Source organism: Chrysemys picta, chromosome 11 (assembly GCF_011386835.1).
Source record: "Chrysemys picta bellii isolate R12L10 chromosome 11, ASM1138683v2, whole genome shotgun sequence".
NCBI lineage: Eukaryota > Metazoa > Chordata > Testudines > Emydidae > Chrysemys > Chrysemys picta.
In genome coordinates, this window is record NC_088801.1 from 74,623,678 (window position 1) to 74,637,983 (window position 14,306).

At 50.7% G+C, this 14,306-nt stretch overlaps 1 protein-coding gene across 1 annotated transcript in view; it reads right to left on the reverse strand.

Moving 5' to 3' along the window:
* Nucleotides 1-13,666, reverse strand: part of COL6A3 (collagen type VI alpha 3 chain) — a 110,829-nt gene extending 97,163 nt beyond the window's left edge. Inside the window, 1 exon segment of the mRNA XM_008175628.4 lies at nt 13,529-13,666. The gene's annotated coding sequence lies outside the window, so the exon portion shown is untranslated.
* Between the last annotated feature and the right edge of the window lie 640 nt (nt 13,667-14,306).

The window sequence follows — 14,306 nt, forward strand, 5'->3', positions numbered from 1 at the left end:
GAGCGTAGTTTTAAAAATGAAGAAGTGCAAAGCGGATGACGAGATCTAAAAGATCTGCACATGAAAGGCAGGAAAAACTTACTCCAGCTGTTTCGTATCACTCTGATTCATTGCACATGTCTCATCTGGCCTGACTGGTTTTGAGGGGTAGGGTGTGTGTGGATATGACTCCAGTGTGTGTGTTTGTGTCCAAGGGGAATAATTATAATGTGGCGTCAATATTCCCATTAAATTCAAATATCCAGCTATACAGTGTTTTCGGAACGAGCGATAGAACATGCTAGCATGAAGGAACATCAGGCAACTCAAGATGAAAAAAGGACCTTAATATTCTATTTGCTCTTCTATGTTGTATTTAATTAATTATTTGTTAAGTGCTGGACACAATTAAACTGAGGGAAGAGTAGGTTTTAGAAGGGTAGAATTGAATTGGGGAACTGGCCAGCCAGAAAGATCCTGGCTAGTGATTTATGTGTGAAATCTGGACGCCAAGGAGACCCCAAAATGGCACTGAAGTTGCAGAGGGAGGGGAATAGAATCATAATGGCACCAACGTCAACGGTGGATGGGAGATGTAGCAATGGACTGTTCAGAGCCAGCAAACGGAGATCATAGAATCTGAGAATCATAGAATATCAGAGTTGGAAGGGACCTCAAGAGGTCATCTAGTCCAACCCCCTGCTCAAAGCAGGACCAATTCCCAGCTAAATCATCCCAGATATGACAGAGTGTTTCCAATCTGCTGCCCATGACCTAAAAGCCCCATGGGCTGAGATGACTGGAAACATCACAAGCTTTAACTCACGGAGGCAATGTATTGACCTGTGCTAGGGCCCCTTGGCATTGCTCCTGTAACGGGGCAGTTCACCGTTCCTCACCGCTCGGGAATTTTCAGCTGATGCAGAGCCTTTGCAGCCAGTTCTATGCTAGTTTCCCCCAGTGCAGGGGGCATGGTGGGGGCTGGAAGTGCCTGGGCAAAACCTATCTACTGAGCTATAATTATACAAATAAGGGGATGAAGTCTCTCCTCTCTCTTGCAGGGCATTTTTTGGTGCTCACTAGGTGTATGCAGTTGGCAATCCACGTAATGCATTGCCCCAAAAGAACACAGCTCAAGGGGTACAAATCTTCTGTTGAGATCCAGGACTGTATCTGAGTATTATATTAAACAAATGCACGCATTGCTCTTGTGCCAGTAATCTCTAATGTGCAAGCGAGGTCCGTTTCATTTCATGGACAGAAGGCAGGTTTAGGCCCACGTCCGTACGACGTTCTCCATAGGGCGAAGGAGCGGAGGACATTAGTGAGTGTGTGTTACAGGTCCCTTTCTGGGCCCGGTCCCAGAGGATATGAGCCGCAGTTGCAGTTTGAACACTTTAGCTCAAGTTTCAGAGGGGTAACCGTGTTAGTCTGGATCTGTAAAAAGCAACAAAGAGTCCTGTGGCACAGATGTATTGGAGCATAAGCTTTCATGGGTGAATACCCACTTCGTCAGATGCATCATGTATTCACCCACGAAAGCTCATGCTCCAATACATCTGTTAGTCTATAAGGTGCCACAGGACTCCTTGTTGCTTTTTAGCTCCATTTGTAGCTGCTCACGCTTTTAAGCTCTGGAGGGCCACAGTTCAATCCCTGGTGTGCCAGCCAAGATGGCAGCCAACCCAAAAGCATGGAGTCATGGTGGCTCATTAGATTCCCTCTCTCATTGTGCAGCCTTGGGAGGCCATGGGCACCTGCTGAGGGAGACAGGAAGCATGGATCTACATGCAGTGCTCCCAAAGCAAAGAGGGCTAAGTAATAGGGAATAGAGGTGATCTACTTAATGCAAGCGTGAAACACGCCCGCTGTGGGTTACGGAGCCCAGTAGAGGTGGCAGGCTGGGGTAGACAATGGCAGAGTGGCATGTCTGTCAGTTGTGATCCCAGTGTTAGCAGAAGCACCCGGCCTTGCCAAATCAGCCCTGAGTGGAGTGGGAGCACCCAGCACCTTCAGCCCTCCCAAAATGAGTTCGTGAGGCGAGGAAAAGTCCAACATAAGTTAATCCACCAGCATTAACTTGCTCTATGCAGACAGCCAATCCCATCGGGGTGAGGGATCAAATTCCTGCCCAGAGGCCTTTGGGAGGCATGCAGCTAGATGGGATGGCTAGTCTTTAGCCATAGATCCATGTGTCTTCAGCCTAAGCCAATGGGCCCTACTGGTCAGCAGCTCATCACACGATGGAATTCTTCAGTAGGGCTTGCAGCATTCAGAAACCACTGAACTATCCGAGTAGGTTTCCCCCTCCACCCCGCTGCACTTTTTCCAGGGGATGGAAGTACATGTGATGTTAGAGAGAGAGAGAGAGAAGCTGAGATTTTCAAAGTTGCCTGTGGGATTTAGGGGCTCATTTCCCATTCAGTTTAATGTGCGGTGGGTGTTCTAATCCTTCGGGTGACGCTGAAGATTTCAGCCGTAATATACTGTAGCAATGTTACTTTCTAAGTCATGCTTTGGTGACTTTAAAAACATTTCATTTGGTGTCAAAATGGCATTAGCCTGCCTGCAATTTGGCAATAGTCGTAGCACTGTGATACCAGAGGATCAGAACCTGAGCAGAACAGTGAGACATCTGTTTGCCAATACATTTTATACCTATATTTTATTCACACTTAACTAATATAAGAAAGTAAGAGCTACCATACTGGGTCAGACCAATGGTCCATCTAGCCCCATCTCCTGTCTCTGACAGTGGCTGGGACCAGAGTTTCAGGGGAGTGCACAGAACAAGAAATTTGGAGTGATCCCTTCCTGGTTTCTGGCAGTCAGAGATTTAGGGTTGCCCTGAGCATGGGGTTGCATGGCTGACCATGATGACTAATAGCCATTGATGGACCTATCCTTCATGAACTTATCTAGTTCTTTTTTTAACCCATTTATACTTTTGGCCATAACAACATCTCATGGCAATGAGTTCCACAGGTTAATTGTGCACTGGGTGCAAAAGTACTTCCACGTCTGCTGCGCATTAATTTCATTGGGTGACCCTTGTTTTTTGTATGGTGTGAAAGGGGTAAATAACGCTCCTCTATTCACTCTTTCCACTCGATTAATGATTTTACAGCCCTCTATCATATCCCTCCCTTAGTGGTCTCTTCCCTGAGCTAAACAGTCCTAGTGGCTCCTTGTCTGAAAGCCATTCCATACCCTGGATCATAATTGAGGCCTTGTCAGCGTATTTTCTGAGCTACACTCAGAGGCTGTTTCTCTTTCTGCAAATAAAACTCCAATCAGTGTGTGCAGAAATAACTTCAAGTGTTTGTATTTTTAAATGAATTAAGGGCCGGGGAGTCAGGGATGTAGGGCCTTACTCCTCTCTATTGGGCACCCACTTCAAGGGTAGCTGTGTGGAATAAGAGCAGCCTCCGTGGGGCTGCTACTCCACCTCCCATGCATCTGGAGGGGGAATGGGCCCTCTGGGCAGAGCAACTACACACTGCCCCCAGCTCAAGGCTTGCAGCAAAGCCATGACTGAAGCACAAGCAAAACAAAAATCCCCTTTCTAAACTTGCCAGATAGGAACGAAAAGGAGTAAATCAGCCCAACTGACTTAAGCGTCTTAGAAAAACAGGGCGATTCCACCTCTTCTTAGCTATTCTAACTTACTAACGGGAAAGTGCGAGTAAATCTGGCTGCTGCTGATCTACTTCCGAAGAAATATTTTTATGATACATGTAGTCGTCCCAGGGTACCAACTAAAAGAGGCTAATGTAGAGAAGACATCCACGCTTATCTCTTCAGCTCTCAGCTTTGGCTGAACTTCATACGATTCTTTCTGGTGTGAGTCACAACGGTCTCCCGGTTGCCAAGAGACGTGTTTCGTAATCTCCGTTTTGCTGCCATCTGCTGGAGTCCTTGATTTACATTTCTTCAGCGTATACAGCAGAATGTACAGTCTTCTTTCAAGTACTGGGGAAAGTCAATGTGAGTTTCATACTCACGATATTTATTGCTAGTATAGTAGTTGTCATATTCAAAGCAATTTACAAGTATTAGTGAATCCTCACAATTCCCTTGCATTAGGTAAACTCAATTAGCTCCAGACTGCAGATGGGTAAACTGGTCAGGGGAAACTGAGGCAGAGAATAATTAAATGCCCATGGTCAAAGAGCAAGTTGGCGGTTGAACTGGGATTAAAATTCAGTGTTAAAAAACCCAACTCTTCCAGTAAATGCAGTTGTTTTGAAAGGTAATGTTAAATGTCATGTATGTATTCTAGTTCTGTGTTAATGCCCCTCAGCCCTTCTGGCATCTGGCACTCCTACATCATCAGAGAAAAATGAAAAGTCACTGGCCCATAAAAAGCAGTTCTAACGTGGGTGGAATTTGACTTCACCTAAACATGACCAATTTTTTCTGCAGATGGTTTGCAGCAGCACCAAGGAATGCAATTACATTGCTGAGTCAGGATCTCACATTGGCAGCTCCTTTTACCCATCCAACCCCCACCAAAGAGAAATCCTGTTAAATCAATGGGACTACTTACTTGAGTACGGAGAACTGAATTTGGCCCATTCTTTCAAGAGGTTAAATTGGCTGCTAAGAAATTTGGGACTAAGGAATCTCAACTGTGACAGGGAGCAAAGAAACAAAACCCCTTTGGAGTCTCAAAATTGTTTCCTCTTTCTCTTAGCATGTCCAGAGAGAAAAGACTGACTGCAACATTAAAGAAGGGCTTTGCATTTTCAGACTGCTATGGAATCCCCAGACATTGGCCCTTTCTTTACGATTCAGAAATGTCTACTTGTCTTATGACAGAAAAGGGCTCAAATTAACCTTGACACAGTGGAAACAATGCTGTGAAATTCCCTAGAATGAAATACTTCAGTGTTATGCCTCTAAACCAAACGGAGGATTAACCTGTTGAAGGAGGCCAACAGAGAATTCGAAGCTCTTGCTCTCCAATTCACTGCTGATGGGGATGTAGCTACTTTATCTGAAAAAGCAATTAATGTACCATAACTTTGCTCATCCACTAGGATCCACCAAGGATGTATATGTTGTCAATCAGATCCTTACAAATCTAAGCTTGGGAATTTCATAGAGGTGTTTAATTCCCATTGATGTTTTAACCAAGAGGAAGGATGGCTCATTGGTTTGGCCACTAGCCAGGGACCTGGGTTTAAATTCCTGCTCCTCCACAGACTTCCTATATGAATTTGGGAAACTCACTTATTGCTGGTCTACACTGTGGGGTAATACTCACTATTGGAGTGTGATTTCTAAAGCGCACTAACGTGTCGGGCATTAATTGGTCCATGTAGACCCAGCTGGTACACCCCTAAAGTTTTCTAGTTCATTTTAACGTAATGCTATTTCAAACAGGACTCAATTAAAGCTCATTAGGGAACTTTTAGTTCCCACCAGCAGGGTCGTCAATGATCAATGAATGTGCAACACATTAGTGTGCTTTAGAAATCACACCCCCATCGGGCACACTGCTGCTCCATGTAGACAAGCCCTAAGTCTCTCCTTGCCTCAGCTCCCCACCTGTATAATGGGGACAATAGCACTGCCTGCCTCCCAGTGGCGTTATGAGGATCAATACCATAAATATTGTGAGGTGCTCAGATACTCTGGTAATGGGGGGAGGCCACAAAGACAGAACTTCCTTATGCCCCTTTAAAAATCTGATCCTAACGAACCGAAAAGAACAAATTTGCCCTCACTCAATTTCTGACCATTTCAAACCAGAGGGAGCGACTCTTGCATTTGCACTACCCACAACCGCTGCTCTCGGAATACTGGACACAGCCCAAAACAACTGATGATCCGTTACTGGTAGAGCTGACTACAATGCAGAACTAAGCCATGCCGAGTGGCTGTCACAAAGCCAGGGAACCACAGCCCCAGTGGCCATATTGTTTGTTTACTCTGTATTTTAAGTCAGATGAGTTTTAAGTGTTCGTTCCCACATTGGCCAGCTAAATACTTACCTCAGAAGTCTCCTAGTCAGTTACTGATTTCCTGGAACTTTGTCCTCTGAGACCTGACTCATCTACAGCTGCTGTTCAATAAATTCCAGTTCTGAAGTTATTTGGAAGACTGCAGAGGACCATACCCCAGAGTCAAAATCATGGCCCCCGACGTTAATCAATGTTAAATGTTTGACAGCTGGAGGTCTAAGCAATTTTGCAGAAAGCTGTTTGTTCTGAAAGTCTCCCTAACCGAACCTGTAGCCTGACATACCTGCGGGAGGCTCAGATGTTTCTCATTATATAGCATACTCCCTGAAATCAAGTGGTGAAGGCATTTGCTATACTGAATGCTGCCAGATGCCTGAAAACAGAAACAAATGATACAGAATAACCCTTTATTAATCAGAGATTCTTGTTGAAGGCTCTAAATTTGTGCCTTTCTCATCTGTTCTCTTCATATCATACAGGATAAAATTTTCAAAAATTCCTAAGAGACTTAGGAGACTAAATCTAATTTTCAAAAGTGACTTAGACACTTAGATGCCTAAGTCCCACTGATTTTCAGTGAGACATAGGCTTGTAAGGCCCAGGTCTTCAAAAGTATTCAGGTGCCTAACTTCTTGGGAGTTAGGAGCCTGAACCCCTTTGAAGATCTGGGACTCACGAGCTTAAGTCGCCTTTGAAAATGGCACTTAGATTCTTAAATCACTTAAGCACTTTTGAAAATCTTACCCATTGGTCATATTGTGGCAAGCAACACCGTCACCAAACAAGCCTCCAGGTCAGACTTCTTCTGTAGAGCACTGATAGTTTCTATGTATCCTCAGCTGACCTGGCACACCACTGAGTTCAGTGGCGCTGCACCGATTCACATCAGCTGAAGACCTGGCTCAAACAGCGTTTAATAGCGGAGCTGCTTACTGATATTGAAAACTGATGACACTTGAAATGTGAAGGTTTTATTAGGCTGATGTCCTCTCCCAAAGACTGCACGTTAGACTTGGACTAAGCAAAAAACAAAAGGTTTAGAACATCAGAAAACCTTTCCATTGCAACCCAATGTTTCTTAGCTCTCCTGTTTTGCTGAAGGCTGGGTTTCACATTTTGGGATATGTTCTTCTCACATTGTACCTGGGTTACTCCCACCTGTGCTAGCTCTGATGGTAGTTGCATATGTGCGTTTGAACGAAAAAAGAATGCCCTTTGCCTCCAAATCCACTTCAGATGTATGGAAATATGAAGGGGAGTGATTCATTGCTGATCTACCTAACCACTAACTAAAGTCAGTAGTGATCTCTGGTGAGAAATGTAGTAGCTGGATCTATGTGCTCTGTGAGCCCCACTTGGTAAACTTCCCCAGCCTCATTATGCAATCCATCAGCTGTTTCATGCATCCCTAGAGGAAGACGGAATGAGCACACAAGTTGAAACAGCCGCTCAAGCGGCTCATCTCAGTTATGTCACATTGTGTGTTAACTTGCTTATTTTATTCCTTAACTTTGCCTATTCTCCTTGTGCCTGATCTGCCCCCTGCTGGAGTTAATGGGAGTTTTTCTGCTGATTTCATTGACAGTTGGGTCAGGTCTCCGAGGCACAGGGTAAGGTTCCACAATAAAGTTTTTGGAGATTCTCCATTCAACAGAGCCGATACAATGCAAACATTTTAGTTCTACAGCGTCTCTTCGTACTCTCCTAACTGAAGACCGCATACCACACCCTTGTGTCTCAAAGGCGGTTCCTTTGGAGCAGATTTCCCAGCCCTCTTGTGCCGACATCAGGGAAAATGCAAGCAAATCAAAGCAGGGAGAGGAAGGAGAGACAAGGGTTGGTGGTTAATTCATACTGAGCTGCAAGGGATTTTTCTCTTTAAAATCCTCTTGATGGCTTAAAATCTGGTTATTTTCTACTTCTTACATCTGGGACTGAAACAGAGCAGTTAGTAAGAGGAAAGAGAGTATTTGCTGAAGAAACGAGGAAACTCCCTCAGGAATCAATGACTCTTTATATGTAGGAACCTACTCTACCAGGTCCCCTCCACCCATGCTGCTCAGCTTCTTAATATAGAACACGGATCATTAAAAAGTGGAAAAACTGATGGACGTGTGGGAGACCAGTGCTTGACATCTGATTCACAGGAGAAAACTGGCACAAAAGACCACCGAGAGGCAAACTACATTTAGCACACTTAACCGAGAGGCAGGGAGAAGAATTGTAAGCCAGGTTTACAGTTCATACTGAATGTCACCAGGATAAACTGGACAGAATGAAATCCCAGCCTGACAAACAAGAGGAAAATGGTAATCTCAGGCAAATATCTCCACCAAAGGTGCTGATGATACCTTTCGCCCTCCCCCCCCCCTTAGGTCTTTCACACACGTGTCAAGATCATAACCTGAATTATAGGAGCAAAATCATTAGAGCAAAGTAAGAAGTAAATTAAGGATGTTTTTAATCTGTCACGTGGGAATACATAGCCACGCCTAGGGACCAATTCTGATGATACTGAAATCCGTGAAAGAATCGTCTTTGAGATCAATGGTAGCAGGATCAGAGCCATAGTTTTCAGCCTGAAAATCTCATCCCACAAAAGCCATGGATCTACAGGGCTTAAGCAGCGGGAGAACATGATCTGATGGCAGTTCTGCTTCATGGATATAGGGAGTCATGTGCGTTGTCCATCACAGCACAATCCACTGTCAGTCACTCCTCATTTGTTCTCCTCAAGGGGCGCTTCATGAATATCTCCATTGTATTATGAAGAAATGGTGGGAAAGGGAGTGAAAAAGCCGTGTTCACCAAGCTATCTCAACCACGAGGACCGGTGGCAGTGCCATTCAGCCAGGAGGCTGGCTGAGGAGGGATGGTCCAAGTAATTAGTGGGCTTGCCTGGGACTCAGAAGACCCAGGTTCAATTCCCTGCTCTGCTACTGGGTGACCTTGAGCAAGTCACTTATCCGCTGTGTGCCTTGGTTCCCCACCTGTAAAGTGGGGACAACTGTATGGCCCTACATCATAAGCATGGTGTTGAGCTAAATGTGTTTAAAAACGTGAGCTGCTGTGATGACAGGCTCTAGCTGAAATGCCTGCCGCAATGCAGTAGCAAATAGTGGGATTAAACTAGCAGATGGGGGGTAAAGACAAGGGATTAAAACTGACAGTCCCCAGAGATCCTGCATGAACCACCACAGGGAAAGAGCCACAAATAAGCGGAGAGCTTCCCCTCTCAGCAGCGTCCCACTGGAATGAAGCTGACTTTAGCCAGCCGGAGTTGGGGCAGGAGCAGTCTTGGCCCAGATGTCTGGTCAGGAAGCAGCTGGGGCCAGGAACATTTTTCTCACCAAGGGCTCTGGTCAGGAGGGGCGTGTTGCTAGAGCAAATGTGCAGGAGCTGAGTCAGAGCAAAAATCCCCCAAGAGCAGACGCCCAGCTACATTTTCTGTGGCCCCAGCCGGTAATAAAAGTCTTGGGGTTTCCCTGTGAGGGAATCTCTGTCTCTGTCATTGGCAGTTGTATACACAAAGACCAAGCTGTTCCCTCTCCCCCCAGTACAGCCACAGTCTTCCAGGGCATTGCATATAAAGGACCAGATTCTGCCACCTCTCCTTTGTGTGTAGCCCCCCTGGGTTCCACAGGACTACTGGAACAAGGGGGAAGGTGCCACTCCCGCATGCATCAGTCCCCCCAGGGAAACAACTCTGTGTGGACAGAAGTGCCAGGGTGGGGACTCAGCCAGCAGGGCAATTAGATAGAGCGTCTCCATAACACACCTTGCCCCTGGGAAGCCTGGCTATTGCGCGCCATGGCGCCCACAGCCTGGGTCCAGCTCGCAGAGAGAATTGCCGGCTATGCACCGCACATGGGACAGATCACTCCAGACCACACTTCTCCGCTACCCCATAGGACAGGGAAGGAAACTGATCCTGGCCACCGCTTCCCATTGTCACCGCAACTCACTCCCACCCACCGCACCCGCACCAAATACACGGGCCAGGAAACTGACGGAGCTGCCGCTTTCCACCTGCTGGGAAATTACTAGGGACCCAGAGGCTCTTCCAAGAAGTCACCTAATGCAGTGAAATGCCCAGCAGCTGAGTGAAGGCTGTGGGCGGCAGGGGGCAGATCTGGGCGTGACAGTGGATGGGCGGTTGGGGGCAGGCCAGTGACCAGGCGTGGGGGATCTGGGAGAGACTGGGTGGGTTGGGGCAGGCCAGTGGCCGGGGGCAGGGGGTATCTGGGAGAGACTGGGTGGGTAGGTTCAGGCCAGTGGCCGGGGGGGGGCGGGATCTGGGAGAGACTGGGTGGGTTAGGGCAGGCCAAGTGGCCAGGCGGGGGGGATCTGGGAGAGACTGGGTGGGTAGGTTCAGGCCAGTGGCCGGGGGCGGGGGGATATGGGAGAGACTGGGTGGGTTGGGGCAGGCTAAGTGACCAGGCGGGGGGGGGATCTGGGAGAGACTGGGGGTAGGTTCAGGCCAGTGGCCGGGGGCGGGGGGATCTGGGAGAGACTGGGTGGGTTGGGGCAGGACAAGTGGCCAGGCGGGGGGGATCTGGGAGAGACTGGGTGGGTAGGTTCAGGCCAGTGGCCGGGGGCGGGGGGATATGGGAGAGACTGGGTGGGTTGGGGCAGGCTAAGTGACCAGGCGGGGGGGGGGGATCTGGGAGAGACTGGGTGGGTAGGTTCAGGCCAGTGGCCGGGGGCGGGGGGATCTGGGAGAGACTGGGTGGGTTGGGGCAGGCCAGTGGCCAGGCGGGGGGGGATCTGGGAGAGACTGGGTGGGTAGGTTCAGGCCAGTGGCCGGGGGCGGGGGGATATGGGAGAGACTGGGTGGGTTGGGGCAGGCTAAGTGACCAGGCGTGGGGGATCTGGGAGAGACTGGGTGGGTTGGGGCAGGCCAGTGGCCAGGCGGGGGGGATCTGGGAGAGACTTGGTGGGTAGGTTCAGGCCAGTGGCCGGGGGCGGGGGGATATGGGAGAGACTGGGTGGGTTGGGGCAGGCTAAGTGACCAGGCGTGGGGGATCTGGGAGAGACTGGGTGGGTTGGGGCAGGCCAGTGGCCAGGCGGGGGGGATCTGGGAGAGACTGGGTGGGTAGGTTCAGGCCAGTGGCCGGGGGCGGGGGGATATGGGAGAGACTGGGTGGGTTGGGGCAGGCTAAGTGACCAGGCGGGGGGGGATCTGGGAGAGACTGGGTGGGTAGGTTCAGGCCAGTGGCCGGGGGCGGGGGGATCTGGGAGAGACTGGGTGGGTTGGGGCAGGCCAGTGGCCAGGCGGGGGGGGATCTGGGAGAGACTGGGTGGGTAGGTTCAGGCCAGTGGCCGGGGGCGGGGGGATATGGGAGAGACTGGGTGGGTTGGGGCAGGCTAAGTGACCAGGCGTGGGGGATCTGGGAGAGACTGGGTGGGTTGGGGCAGGCCAGTGGCCAGGCGGGGGGGATCTGGGAGAGACTGGGTGGGTAGGTTCAGGCCAGTGGCCGGGGGCGGGGGGATATGGGAGAGACTGGGTGGGTTGGGGCAGGCTAAGTGACCAGGCGTGGGGGATCTGGGAGAGACTGGGTGGGTTGGGGCAGGCCAGTGGCCAGGCGGGGGGGATCTGGGAGAGACTGGGTGGGTAGGTTCAGGCCAGTGGCCGGGGGCGGGGGGATATGGGAGAGACTGGGTGGGTTGGGGCAGGCTAAGTGACCAGGCGGGGGGGGATCTGGGAGAGACTGGGTGGGTAGGTTCAGGCCAGTGGCCGGGGGCGGGGGGATCTGGGAGAGACTGGGTGGGTTGGGGCAGGCCAGTGGCCGGGGGCGGGGGGATCTGGGAGAGACTGGGTGGGTTGGGGCAGGCCAGTGGCCAGGCGGGGGGGATCTGGGAGAGACTGGGTGGGTAGGTTCAGGCCAGTGGCCAGGCGGGGCGGGATTTGGGAGAGACTGTGGCAGGGCAGGACCCGCAGAGCCCCTAGCACCCACTCTGCAGTGAGCAGAGCACAGAGTTGTTGGTTTCCTTTTCATTCTAGAGGGGGCCCAAAACGATGTGGCAGGAAAAGAGTAAAGGGCTATTCCCTATGCAGCCATAGGGTGTGTCCTGCCACTGGGGCAGCGTGCCCCACCGTGGGGCCTGGTTCCAAGGTACTGCAATAAAACACCCCAGGGAAAAGCACTCCAGCTGCAGCCATGCCCGACATGGGCTGGCCCGACGTGGGCTGGCCCACCTGATCTCCCCACTCCCTGCAGCCTCTCCGCACGGAGCTGAGCCAGCTCCACCGGGCACGCGGCATTGCACTGCCAGTGCCAGCCTGGCTCTCCCACCATCCCCTGTCATCCCCACAGCACCAGTCATTCCGAGCAGGACAAGCCAGGGCGTTTGCAGCCCGGGGAGGACGGCACAACCAACAGCCGCCCGCCCCCTCCACCCAGCGCTCGCTCAGCCAAAGGCGGTGGCACAGACCCTACTAGCATCCTGCCACTGCCCTTCCCGGGGCCCCACCCTCAGGCACGCTGTCCCTCCCCGGAGTCACCCCCTCGGGTGCCAACCCTGCACCACCCTTCCCGGGCCCCGCCCTCGGGCACGCTGTCCCTCCCCGGGTCCCCCCCTTGGGTGCCAGCCCCACCACCGCCCTTCCCCAGGGGCCCCCCTCAGGCACCCTGTCCCACCCTGGGACCTCCCCTCGGGCACAGGCCCTGTTACCACCCTTCCCTAGGGCCCCCCTGGAGTGCTGGCCCTGCCACTGTCCCTTTTTGAGGTTCCCCCTTGGGCACCGGCTCCACCACCCCTTTCCAGCCCCTCCTCCCTGCTGGGCACTAGCCCTGCCACTGCGCCGACCCCTCCCCGAGGCTCCCGCTCAAACGCTGGACCTGCCCTGGTCCCTCTTTGAGGCTCCTCCTTGGGTACCAGCCCTGCCACCGCCCCTTCCCAGCCCCCATCTGCCCCTCGGGCACGGCCCCTGCCACCGCCCTTCTCTTGCTGCTCCGTAGACAGGGCTGCAGCAACATTTACAACAGTAAGGACAGCACAGCCAGGACCTCAGTGGTCAGCAATGTCAATAAAATGCCATTAATTGCTTTGGACCATATTTAGTTCCCCTCTCCTTCCACAAAAGGCTTAAAATTGCCCCTGCTCTGCTCTCAGCTCTGTGCTGCTGGCTTCCAAGCTCAGGTAGCTGCATCTAGCTACGGGAACAGCCAGCAGTCCTAGGAAGAGTGTCCTGAGTGGTTCTGGCATGGGACCCAATTCAGCCTGGATGTTACCCTGCGGTAGGGTGACCAGACAGCAAGTGTGAAAAATCAGGACAGGGAGTGGGGGGTAATAGGCGCCTATATAAGACAAAGCCCCAAATATCGGGATTGTTCCTATAAATTTGGGACATCTGGTCACCTTATCCTGCAGGATTCAGGACCATTACACCCGGGGGTGAATCTAGTTCCTTGAGCTCATAACTAAGAGAGAACGCTCTGGCTAAAACCACCTGAAATTTGCAAAGTCAGCACATGCAAACTGAAAGCACAGGAGAGAATCTCTCAGTCCAGCTGTGATCTATAGAGCAATAATAAATCCTGGGCTATCAGAACTCCTGTAGAGAAAGAAACACTTACCCCAAATAAATGTGAAGAATTACTTATTCCCAGACCTTTTACACCAAATTATTTGCAGATTGGACTCATCTCTTCTCCCTGGCGTTCAATCTCCCCTTCCTGGAGTTTGTTTATTCTCCACAGTGAGCGCGGGGCTGTGAATGGTAAAAATCCTCTTGCAGTTTTTCCAGTGAGGCTGGAGCAGCAGAAAACGGAGCTGCCTTTGGTGGACGATGCAGCTCCAAACTGGATTGTCTCCAGTGTTACAGTCAAGGCCGCCTCACTGAGTGACCCAAACTGTAAATGAAAACCAGACTTGCATTACGTTGTTTCTTCTGGCCCTTCTGCAAGGGTGATGTCACAGAGCCAGCGTTGCCTCTGTCCCACAGCTCTTCAAAATAAAGTTTGCCTCCTCTCCGATCACCTTTCTGAGTCACCGTGCGTGGGGAGGCTCTTGAGACTGGGATCGCTGTTTCATGCTCTGCTACCCAGGGTTTGACTTGACCCCTTTTTTCACTGGTATCTGCAAGAAGAAAACAGGAAATGCAGTCTGGTTTTCCAACATTTAAAAATAAAAATCTGCTTGTTTGGATTACGGGGCTCACACAGTCTATTGTAATAATCCCTCCTTAACTGGGCAGGGGGGTTTCATTTTACCAGCAAGTAAAATCGTCCCTGGGTTTTAGACTGAGCAATAAATAGGGAGCAAACCCTGCGTTCCGTACTGAATCTCTTGTTATTAAAGAAACAGTAGCAAGAGGCAGAACTGAGGTTGTAAAAAGAACCCTCCGTGTGGCAT